At 46.1% G+C, this 12,749-nt stretch overlaps 1 long non-coding RNA gene across 1 annotated transcript in view; it reads right to left on the bottom strand.

Annotated features, from left to right (window-relative positions):
- The window catches only part of LOC140216399 (uncharacterized), a 44,162-nt gene extending 35,091 nt beyond the window's left edge, over positions 1-9,071 (bottom strand). Inside the window, exon 1 of the long non-coding RNA XR_011893062.1 lies at positions 9,000-9,071. This is a non-coding gene — a long non-coding RNA (uncharacterized lncRNA). The remainder of the gene's footprint in view (positions 1-8,999) is intronic.
- Between the last annotated feature and the right edge of the window lie 3,678 nt (positions 9,072-12,749).

Here is a 12,749-nt window from a genome sequence, read left to right as displayed (position 1 = left end):
AGCTAGCCGCGGTAAGAAAGGAGCTGTCTAACAACGGCTACCCATAACAGCTACTGAAGACTCAAGAACTGCGGTCCTCAATTGCTAACCACGGAAGAGTACAAGAAAAAAAGAAGCACAAACGGGCGGCAGTCCCATACGCTCAAAGATTCAGTGAGGCAATGACTAGAGTTTTTGGCGTACACGGCGTTAAAATCACACACGTTCCAACAAACAAAGACAGAAGCTCGTGCGCGTGGAATCATCATCATCATCATCATCATCAGCCTAGTTACGCCCACTGCAGGGCAAAGGCCTCTCCCATACTTCTCCAACTACACCGGTCATGTACTAATTGTGGCCATGTTGTCCCTGCAAACGTCTTAATGTCATCTGCCCACCTAACTTTCTGCCGCCCCCTGCTACGCTTCCCTTCCCTTGGAATCCAGTCCGTAGCTCTTAGTGACCATCGGTTATCTTCCCTCCTCATTACATGTCCGGCCCATGCCCATTTCTTTTTCTTGATTTCAACTAAGATGTCGTTTACCCGCGTTTGTTGCCTCACCCAATCTGCTCTTTTCTTATCCCTTAGCGTTACACCCATCATTCTTCTTTCCATAGCTCGTTGCGTCGTCCTCAATTTCAGCAGAACCCTTTTCGTAAGCCTCCAGGTTTCTGCCCCATATGTGAGTACTGGTAACACACAGCTGTTGTACACTTTCCTTTTGAGGGATAGTGGCAACCTACTGTTCATGATTTGAGAATGCCTGCCAAACGCACCCCAACCCATTCTTATTCTTCTGGTTATTTCAGTCTCATGATCCGGATCCGTGGTCACTACCTGCCCTAAGTAGATGTATTCCCTTACCACTTCCAGTGTTTCGCTACCTATCGTAAACTGCTGTTCTCTTCCGAGACTGTTAAACAGTACTTTAGTTTTCTGCAGATTAATTTTCAGACCCACCCTTCTGCTTTGCCTCTCCAGGTCAGTGAGCATGCATTGCAATTGGTCTCCTGAGTTACTAAGCAAGGCAATATCATCAGCGAATCGCAAGTTGCTAAGGTATTCTCCATCAACTTTTATCCCCAATTCTTCCCACTCCAGGCCTCTGAATACCTCCTGTAAACATGCTGTAAATAGCATTGGAGATATCGTATCTCCCTGTCTGACGCCTTTCTTTATAGGGATTTTGTTGCTTTCTTTGTGGAGGACTACGGTGGCTGTGGAGCCGCTATAGATATCTTCCAGTATTTTTACATATGGCTCATCTACACCCTGATTCCGTAATGCCTCCATGACTGCTGAGGTTTCGACTGAATCAAACGCTTTCTCGTAATCAATGAAAGCTATATATAAGGGTTGGTTATATTCTGCACATTTCTCTATCACTTGATTGATAGTGTGAATATGGTCTATTGTTGAGTAGCCTTTACGGAATCCTGCCTGGTCCTTTGGTTGACAGAAGTCTAAGGTGTTCCTGATTCTATTTGCGATTACCTTAGTAAATACTTTGTAGGCAACGGACAGTAAGCTGATCGGTCTATAATTTTTCAAGTCTTTGGCGTCCCCTTTCTTATGGATTAGGATTATGTTAGCGTTCTTCCAAGATTCCGGTACGCTCGAGGTTATGAGGCATTGCGTATACAGGGTGGCCAGTTTCTCTAGAACAATCTGACCACCATCCTTCAACAAATCTGCTGTTACCTGATCCTCCCCAGCTGCCTTCCCCCTTTGCATAGCTCCTAAGGCTTTCTTTACTTCTTCTGGCGTTACCTGTGAGATTTCGAATTCCTCTAGGCTATTCTCTCTTCCACTATCGTCGTGGGTGCCACTGGTACTGTATAAATCTCTATAGAACTCCTCAGCCACTTGAACTATCTCATCCATATTAGTAACGATATTGCCGGCTTTGTCTCTTAGCGCATACATCTGATTCTTGCCAATTCGTAGTTTCTTCTTCACTGCTTTTAGGCTTCCTCCGTTCCTGAAAGCTTGTTCAATTCTATCCATGTTATACTTCCTTATGTCAGCTGTCTTACGCTTGTTGATTAACTTCGAAAGTTCTGCCAGTTCTATTCTAGCTGTAGGGTTAGAGGCTTTCATACATTGGCGTTTCTTGATCAGATCTTTCGTCTCCTGCGATAGTTTACTGGTATCCTGCCTAAAGGAGTTACCACCGACTTCCACTGCACACTCCTTAATGATGCCCACGAGATTGTCGTTCATTGCTGCAACACTAAGGTCCTCTTCCTGAGTTAAAGACGAATACCTGTTCTGTAGTTTGATCCGAAATTCCTTTAGTTTCCCTCTTACCGCTAACTCATTGATTGGCTTCTTGTGTACCAGTTTCTTTCGTTGCCTCCTCAAGTCTAGGCTAATTCGAGTTGTTACCATCCTGTGGTCACTGCAGCGTACCTTGCCGAGCACGTCTACATCTTGAATGATGCCAGGGTTCGCGCAGAGTATGAAGTCGATTTCATTTCTAGTCTCACCATTCGGGCTCCTCCACGTCCACTTTCGGCTAACCCGCTTGCGGAAAAAGGTATTCATTATCCGCATATTATTCTGTTCTGCAAACTTTACTAATAATTCTCCTCTGCTATTCCTAGAGCCTATGCCATATTCCCCCACTGACTTGTCTCCAGCCTGCTTCTTGCCTACCCTGGCATTGAAGTCGCCCATCAGTATAGTGTATTTTGTTTTGACTTTACTCATCGCCGATTCTACGTCTTCATAAAAGCTTTCGACTTCCTGGTCATCATGACTAGATGTAGGAGCGTAGACCTGTACACCTTCATTTTGTACCTCTTATTAAGTTTCACAACAAGACATGCCACCCTCTCGTTAATGCTATAGAATTCCTGTATGTTACCAGCTATTTCCTTATTAATCAGGAATCCGACTCCTAGTTCTCGTCTCTCCGCTAAGCCCCGGTAACACAGTACATGCCCGCTTTGTAGCACTGTATATGCTTCTTTTGTCCTCCTAACCTCACTGAGCCCTATTATATCCCATTTACTACCCTCTAATTCCTCCAATAACACTGCTAGACCCGCCTCACTAGATAGCGTTCTAACGTTAAACGTTGCCAGGTTCAGATTCCAATGGCGGCCTGTCCGGAGCCAGGTATTCTTAGCACCCTCTGCAGCGTCACAGATCTGACCGCCGCCGTGGTCAGTTGCTTCGCGGCTGCTGGGGACTGAGGGCCGGGGTTCGATTGTTGTATTCATATAGGAGGTTGTGGCCAAGTACTGCACCAGGGTGGCCAATCCTGCTCTGGTGAGAGAGTGCGTTACCGGTTCTGGTCACCGGGATCAGGCCGCACTCCAGGCCTGTTTGTGCAATTTTCTCAACACACGGTTTTTTTTTTGTATTTTCCGGTGGAGAATAGCGCCGCACCGGGATTTGAATCACGGTCCTCTTGCACTGGAGACGGATACTCTACCGTCCCCGTAGGAGTTAAATTAAAATTTAATTTATGGGGTTGTACGTGACAAAACCACTTTCTGATTATGCACGCCGTAGTGGAGGACTCCGAAAATTTCGACCACCTGGGGTTCTTTAACGTGCACCTAATTCTAAGTACACGGGTGTTTTCGCATTTCGCCCCCATCGAAATGCGGCCGCCGTGGTCGGGGTCCGATCCCGCGACCTCATGCTCAGCAGTCTAACACCATAACCACTGAGCAACCACGGCGGGTCCCGCAGGAGTTGTACGCCTCATTTAACCTACAGTGGTGCCCTATTTGGTCAGTCAAGGTGGACCAATCTGAGCTCGGTTATACCGCATGGATGGCACTCGGCTACAGAACCTGTTATTTATGACCTGCACATGTGAGTGTGAGGCCATACATATTTGAAGCTATATATCGTTCTTTTTTCTTTCTTCTCTTGTTTTTTTTTTTTTTTTAAGGAGGGTTCCCGTACAGTGATCAAATAAAGGAAAAGGCATTAAAAGAAAGAAAAAAAAAAGAAATGGGGCGAAAAAAAAAGGAACGTCACAGCTGATTTGAACTCGTGACCCTTCGATGTTGCCCGGAAAGATAACTCAGTCGGTTGGTTCGTCAGGCCCCAGGCTACTTTCAAGCGCCACAGCTCCTGCTCCGAGCCTCACACTTACGTGGAAAGAGACTCATGTTGGAAGGCATATTTTCTAGGAAAAATGGCCGCTCGAGGAGAAGAGCGAACTCGAGCGGCTTTAGAGGCTAGGAAAACTGGTTTTAAAGCGCAACCGTGGTAGAGAAACGGAAGGCGATATAAGCGTGCGTGGCCATGATATGCACACGACAAACTGCCTTAAAATATTTAGACTTGAGGGAAAGCTTCGTTAACAAACTATAACACGGCAATCAGCACTCGAATACGACGAGAGAAATTACTGAGACGTGGAAAATTCCCTTGAAAAAAAAAAAAAATCTGGTTTGCGAGACAATTGCTTGTATGTATTGAACCTCTTAAAAGATGAGGGGGGGGGGGGCGAAATATGCGCTCACCGAGAGGGCATCGTCAGCACGAGACATCCACAGGGCACCTTACAGAGATGTGGAGAGCTTCGCGGCCGGAACGAAGCCTCCCTTCTCCGCCGGCCAAGAGGGGGAAACGCGCTTTCCGATCGCTCAAGGTTGCGCGGACAAAGCATAACTCTAGCGTCTAGGAAAAGCTTAACCAGGTGCGATGGCGGCACGCATAGCGTGAGAAGCTAGCCGCCAGAATAACTATACCAAGGACTGCTGCTGATGAGGGCGAAATACCTTCGTGTAATTATAATAACCCTAATAGGACTACTTTCGAAAAAAGAAGAAGAAGGAAACGGCCCAGAGGGCTATACTACGAGAGCTATGACTGATAGTTTTCTATATATATATATATATATTCATCTCATCTATGGGATCGCATGCGCGCGCTGTTGCTTTGTCTCTGCGTGTAGTATAGTTAAGAGAGCCAGTTTAAGGGCGGAGAAGAAGAAAGAAAAGAAAAGCAAAAACTGCAGCGCCGTGGTTTTAAAGCGCACCCGTGGTAGAGAAACGGAATGCGATATAAGCGTGCGTAGCCATGATACGCACACGACAAACTGCCTTAAAATATTTAGACTTGAGGGAAAGCTTCGGTAACAAACGATAGCACAGCAATCAGCACTCGAATATAATTATAACCCTAATACTAATTGTAAATATTCATCTCATCTATGGGATCTAATGCGCGCGCTGTTGCTTTGTCTCTGCGTGTAGTAGTTGAGAGAGCCAGTTTAAGGGCGGAGAAGTGGGAAGGAAAGGATAGTCTCTGAAGCAAACTTGCAGCGTCGTGGTTTTAAAGCGCAACCGTGGTAGAGAAACGGAAGGCGATATAAGCGTGCGTGGCCATGATATGCACACGACAAACTGCCTTAAAATATTTAGACTTGAGGGAAAGCTTCGTTAACAAACTATAACACGGCAATCAGCACTCGAATACGACGAGAGAAATTACTGAGACGTGGAAAATTCCCTTGAAAAAAAAAAAAAATCTGGTTTACGAGACAATTGCTTGTATGTATTGAACCTCTTAAAAGATGAGGGGGGGGGGGGCGAAATATGCGCTCACCGAGAGGGCATCGTCAGCACGAGACATCCACAGGGCACCTTACAGAGATGTGGAGAGCTTCGCGGCCGGAACGAAGCCTCCCTTCTCCGCCGGCCAAGAGGGGGAAACGCGCTTTCCGATCGCTCAAGGTTGCGCGGACAAAGCATAACTCTAGCGTCTAGGAAAAGCTTAACCAGGTGCGATGGCGGCACGCATAGCGTGGGAAGCTAGCCGCCAGAATAACTATACCAAGGACTGCTGCTGATGAGGGCGAAATACCTTCGTGTAATTATAATAACCCTAATAGGACTACTTTCGAAAAAAAAAAAAAAAAGAAGTAAACGGCCCAGAGGGCTATACTACGAGAGCTCTGACTGATAGTTTGCTATATATATATATATATATATTCATCTCATCTATGGGATCGCATGCGCGCGCTGTTGCTTTGTCTCTGCGTGTAGTATAGTTAAGAGAGCCAGTTTAAGGGCAGAGAAGAAGAAAGAAAAGAAAAGCAAAAACTGCAGCGCCGTGGTTTTAAAGCGCACCCGTGGTAGAGAAACGGAATGCGATATAAGCGTGCGTAGCCATGATACGCACACGACAAACTGCCTTAAAATATTTAGACTTGAGGGAAAGCTTCGGTAACAAACGATAGCACAGCAATCAGCACTCGAATATAATTATAACCCTAATACTAATTGTAAATATTCATCTCATCTATGGGATCTAATGCGCGCGCTGTTGCTTTGTTTTGTGTGTAGTAGTTAAGAGAGCCAGTTTAAGGGCAGAGAAGAAGGGAGGGAAGGAAAGTCTCTGAAGCAAAATTACAGCGCCGTGGTTTTAAAGCGCATCCCGCGTGGAATACCCTTTGTTAAAGTCAAGGTTGCTTGGGGTAATTTAAAAGATCCCATGCAAATTTCTAACGCCTTCTACATAGGTGAAACAGGGAATTTTAAAGAAGGATACAGCTCTACTAAACAATGTCAGGAAAAGCAATCTAAGTTCGAACGCCTTGGCGCATCATCAGATGACTGGCTACTAACCACATAATCCATCGGGATTCTTCTTGCATAACCGCGACAAAGGAGCGCCTCTCTTCAGGAATACTGTTGGAATCCTTACTTATTCAAACGACTAGAAACGCGATTAACCGGACACTGCGTAATGTCCCCGGGTTATGGATTCGCATTGTAAGCCAACTGACACATAAGTAATCGTCCATCTTGTGCTCATTTTTATTATGAAGAAAGGACTTGTAGCGGTCTCGAAACGTCATTACATATTTTATTTTATTTTTGACCTTAGGCGAGTGCCGCTTCATTTGACAATGTGTCACCCTCGCCTGACCAGTTTTAATCGAAGTTTATGTCCTTTTATCTCATGCCTTGTGGTTATATACATAAAGGGTTAAACTAAAATTAATATAAATTATGGCGTTTTACGTGCCAAAGCAACTTTCTGATTAAGAGGCACGCCTTAGTGGAGTATTACTAAAATTTGAACCACCTGGCTTTCTTTAACTTGCACCTATATCTAAGCACAAGGGTGTTTTCGCATTTCGCCCCCATCGGCATGCGGCTGCCGTGAGATTCTATCCCGTGACCTCGTGCTTAGCAGCCAAACACCATGAACACTAAGCAACCCCCGCGGAATACGTTTAGGGTGTGCCACGTAACATGAGCCAAGCATTACAAGTATGCAAATGCCACCTAGCTGGACAGACCCAAGGTAATGTTCTTTGCTGTCATTTGCATATCCTCAGATAATTACGTTTCAGTCAGCCTAATTAGATAATTAGTCCATGTTATTTAATCAACTTCTCAAATATTATAATTAGATGAAAACTGTCAATGAGAAAATTGTAAAGCAACAAGAAAAACTCCCGATACCGTTTTTGTTGCGGGCTACATAAAAATTTTTTTCGAGCATGAAAGCAACGCGCGAATACACGCAAAGTGCATCGAGCGGCCAGCCGCGCGCCAATTTTACGTGCACTTGCGGACTCATTTCATGCTAGGAAAAACTTTTATATTGCACGTATTGAGCAACAAAAAGCGGTATCAGGAGTTTTCCACGTTGCTCTGCAATTTTCTCATTGACACTTTTAATCTGATTATAATATTTGGGTAGATCAATAATTTTAACTCGTTATCTAAATAGGCGGAATGAAAAAAAAAATAATCTGAGTATCTCCAAGCGACTGCGAATAACATTACTTTGGTTCTGTCCAGCTACGTGGCATTTGAATTTTCTGTAAATTATGCTTGACTCAAGTTATGTGGAACACGCTGTATAACGAGCAGGCATGCAGTATCTGTGCACATGTCTTGGGAGCAGTTGAAGATGCGCATGCGTTGGAGGTTATGTGCGGCAAAGTAAATTTCAATAAAGTACAGTTCAAAGTGCAGCGTCCGTCCGTGTCTAACACCATTTCTTTGTGTGCGCGTTCTTTGTGTTTCGCTGGTACCCCCTTTTTCAAGTTCATATATATACATATATGTATATACCATAAGAAGCCAACAAACACGGGCAACATAGGGAAAATTAATTTTTCTTAAAATTTTAATTACAGAATCCTAAATTAATGGCAATGAAAGTGGATCATAAAACAACTTGGCGCAGGTGGGGAACAATCCCACGTCTTCGCATTACGCGTGTGATGCTCATACCAACTGAGCTACCGCGGCGCCGTTTCCCTCATCACTTTCTTGGGTATTTATGTTTTTACAAGAACTAACCTTAGGAGTGTTAGCCAGCACCACCACTCACAAACCTTGGCGGCCGATGTGGAACATCATTTCTACCGCCGGCGTCATGAGTAGGCCATCTTTTGGGTGAAGGCAACTGGTCAATTAGCCTACACATGCTACCTGAAGGCATCAATGTTGCCGGATTCGAGACCCTCGTTATGTAATTAACGGGAAGAAAGGACGTTAACCGAGGGTCCCGATTTCTATTAATCATATCATAAGAAGCCAACAAACAAAGGCACCGAGGACAACAATAGGGGAAATCGTGCTTACTAATTGAATAAAAAATATCATAAATTTATTGCAATGAAAGTGGATGAAAAAACAAATTGCCGCAATTGGGGAACGATCCCACGTCTTCGCATTACGCGTGCAATGCTCTAATTCAGCTACCGCGGAGCCGCTTTCTATCTATCTATCTATCTATCTGTCTATCTATCTATCTATCTATCTATCTATCTATCTATCTATCTATCTATCTATCTATCTATCTATCTATCTATCTCTCTCTCTCTCTCTCCATATATATGTACTCATATCATAAGAAGCCAACAGACACTGACACCAAGGACAACATAGGGGAAATTACTTGTGCTTACTTAACCCCCTTCTGGTTTATGCATATATATATATATATATATATATATATATATATATATATTACTGTTATAGAGAAAAATACCATTGTCGTGGCACATAGTGGGACTTACCGCAAGCCACCAAAACTGCGAAACTTATCGCAGCGGCGTAGATGAAAGTGTTCATGGCCTGAATAAAACCTGTGAAAGGAAGTTGTTTGAATTGGGATATGTCCATTTCTCAGACCTATTCTGTTTTCACAGTATGTGTTCCACGCTCCAACAAGCATTCTTTTGCTCCTTACATGATATATAACCGAACTAATCTTAGCGATTAAGAAGCAAAATGGACTGTGTTAGTCGTGTTGAAATAACTGCAGACATCAGCGTCAAAGCTACGGCACCATAGACAATGCAGTGAATAAAAGGTAAATGTGTTTGTTAAACACGCAAGCAGCTAGGTATAAAACTATAAAATTCATCACTGAATTTGAGAAGCCGCAGTTTCGCCCAAAACGCGAAGCATCGATTCGCATAGCAAATTATTAGAGGCACACACCAAATAGTTGTTTTATCAGTCATGCGAACTTGTAAACGTTAGCTTCCTAACTAAATTAACTGGTACGGTGTCACTTGCCCACAGGCAAACGAATGCGTCTCACTCTATCACAGCCGAAACTCGCAGTGAAAACATGACACGAGGCAGCGCGCAGCATCAGCGAGCGGATTGACCTTTGTGCTGCCTCTCGCATGAACGCAAAGCGCCAAGAACACAACGCGCGCGAAGCTTTCAGTCCTCGGCCCACTCTGCCCCCATTGCAAATCGCTTCCTAGAAAGGGACCACGTGGCCACGCTCAGCTGCGCCATACGCAAACGCCGCCAGAGTAGTAGTCCCCTCTTCCCGGTGTCTTGGGAGCGATAGAAGACAGCGCACTTCCTACTGGCCTACAACCCTTGGACGCGCGAGATTGTACCACCATCCTCGTCACATCATCGTACTATTTCACTAGCCCACACTGAATACAGCGTGCGGCCGTGATGTTATCGCCGTCTTACTTTATACAGAACATCAAGGCGACGCCGGTGGTGGCAACCACTGTAGAAATGCGCCTGGAGTGTCCCTGTCATTGCTATCGCAATAGAACTGGCCCTCCCTGTAGTATTATACACCGTAGTTGCTTCTTTAGTCGTGCCGCTTATAATACCACAGGACAAGAACAGAAACATGCAAGTGTACTTTTTATGCACAGACTGCGGTCAGAAAACATATTATTAAACAAAAAGAACACTGTCAACTGGGTCAGGACTTCAGCAAGACTGGTAGTTGATATTAAACTTTTTGGAATCGCCGAGATACAGCCGATTGGCAATCAAAATAATGGAGGAGCAGCCGTTGCCGCGTGACCATCAGGCGATGCTGACAGGCACTGCTGGGTCACATGACGTTCTGAGCATCACCAACAAAGTATGTCCTAGTATTCATGAGATATCATCAAGAAAAACAAGTAGGTGCACTGGTCTTTGCTGGACCAAGGTTGTTCGGCGAGCACATAGTGGCGATCACAGGGAGCGATGACCTTTGTAAAGTATTCTTAGTGATTTCTCCGTGTGGTGCAGTTCAATCTGATTTGTAGGGAGCGCATTAAATATTATTTTGTTGATGCCAATGACTCCATTGGCTACGTCTTCTTACTGATAGCTACCTCGGGACCTGCAAACAAGACAGGTCGCCTGAAATTCTATAGCGCACTGCGTTCAGGTCATAATAAAAACCATAATTGCAATAATCCCTGTGGCGTGCTCTTGTAGTTGTGTCATTGTTTGTACGCCATTTGTAGCGCGCTTTTGGAAATGTCTTAGTTATATTGAACGCTACGAACATACTCGCTCCTGACAAACTTCATTATAATGCAGCCACACTTGCGTTAGCTCGTGAATTTTGGATAACGGTTGATTTCCCCTTACTCCTTTAGATACGCATAAGCTTTCTGACAACATAGATACCAAGATCCTTTAAAACATGAGTTTTATTCGCCACTTTCGCCAGCTTTCATGGTTCGCTACTGTAACTCGCTGATGGTCCGACTGCTATGCTAAGGCTCCGAATTAAGGGGGGCCTGTTTTCGCGCAACTGAGTTTCAGGGAGTGGTGAGGGCTGTCGACCTTGTTGGGCGATAGCTTTCGTTTGTTCTGCAACGGGGGTGTTCGCCTAGCAGAAGGGTAACTAGATATAGGTTGTAGCGCTAGGCGTAAACAGGTCGGCGCTATATCGTAACGGGGAAGCAAGCACTTCTCGTCGTCTTCTCTTGCACCAGCACACCAGCACCATGCCCACTGCCCAGTGCCTTCAGTACAATCACTCCCCACCGAAAGAGTAGCCATCCTGGCGACTTAAGGACAGGAGAACACAGGGGGGTCATGGCACTGCTTGAGCCGGGAGACGTGGACAATTTCCTGGCCCCGACGACGCTGGTCGGAAGGCGTTTCGAGTGGCTCGATGAGGTAGTTGACCGCGGATGTTTGTTTCAGTACCCGATAAGGACCATGGTACTTGGAGAGCAGCTTGGAGGAAAGGCCTGGAGGAGTAGAGGGCACCCACAACCAGACCAGCGAGCCAGGCGCAAAGCACGGAGCCGTAGTGGATGAATCGTGGCGAAGCTTTTGGCGCCACTGGTCCTGGGATGTGAACGAACGAGCGAGCTGGCGACATTCTTCGGCGTAAGCAGCCGCTCTAGAAACAGTCGTACACTCCGAAGCATCTGGCCGGTAAGGTAGAATCGTGTCCATAGTGCATGAAGGTTCGTGTCCGTAAAGGAGAAAGAAAGGGGAGAACCCAGTGGTGCTTTGCGTGGCGGTATTGTAAGCGTAGGTGACGAAAGGTAGAATGCGATCCCAATTCGAGTGGTCAGGTGAAGCATACATGGCCATCATGTCACCAAGGGTGCGGTTGAAACGTTCGGTCATCCCATTAGTTTGAGGATGATATGCTGTGGTAGTGCGGTCAATGATGCGACACTCCTTTAGCAATGCTGAAAGGACGTCAGAGAGGAAAACGCGACCGCGGTCGCTCAGTAATTCTCGAGGTGCTCCATGGCGTAAAATCAGATTTTGAAGGATAAAACTGGCGACGTCTTTTGCTGTGGCAGGTGCTAGGGCTGAAGTTTCAGCGTACCGCGTGAGGTGGTCGATAGCAACAATAACCCAGCGGTTGCCGCTTGGAGTGTTGGGAAGCGGACCGTATAGGTCAATGCCGACGCGGTCGAACGCGCGCGCGGGGCATGGTAAAGCTTGCAAGGGGCCGGCGGCACGTTGAGGTGGCGTCTTGCGTCGTTGGCATATGTGGCATGACCGGACATACTGGCGAACGAAACGGTACATACCGCGCCAGTAGTACCGAAGCTGCAGGCGAGAGTATGTCTTTAATACACCAGTGTGGCCGCATTGTGGGTCGTCGTGGAACGTGGCGCAGATGTCGGAGCGGAGGTGTCGGGGTATAACAAGCAACCACTTACGGCCGCTGGAATTGTAGTTGCGGCGGTACAGCAGGTTATCCCGAATGATGAAGTGCGTGGCTTGGCGACGAAGCGTCCGAGAGATCGGTGCTGGCGATTGGCTGGACAGGAAGTCAATAAGCGAAGAGATCCATGGGTCTTTGCGCTGCTCTGATGGCATGTCGGAAATGTTGAGGGCGAAGGCACCGCAGGTAGAAATAGACGAGTGGACAGGGCCAGAGGGCAGGGGTGACCGGGATAGAGCGTCTGCGTCTGAATGCTTTCGGCCTGAGCGATAAACAACGCGGATGTCGTACTCTTGTAGGCGCAATGCCCAACGGGCAAGCCGACCAGTTGGATCTTTTAGTGAAGATAACCAGCATAGGGCAT

This window comes from Dermacentor andersoni, chromosome 3 (assembly GCF_023375885.2).
Source record: "Dermacentor andersoni chromosome 3, qqDerAnde1_hic_scaffold, whole genome shotgun sequence".
Lineage (NCBI taxonomy): Eukaryota > Metazoa > Arthropoda > Arachnida > Ixodida > Ixodidae > Dermacentor > Dermacentor andersoni.
Note: the sequence above shows the minus strand (reverse complement) of the source record. Positions and strands in the feature narration are given on the sequence as shown.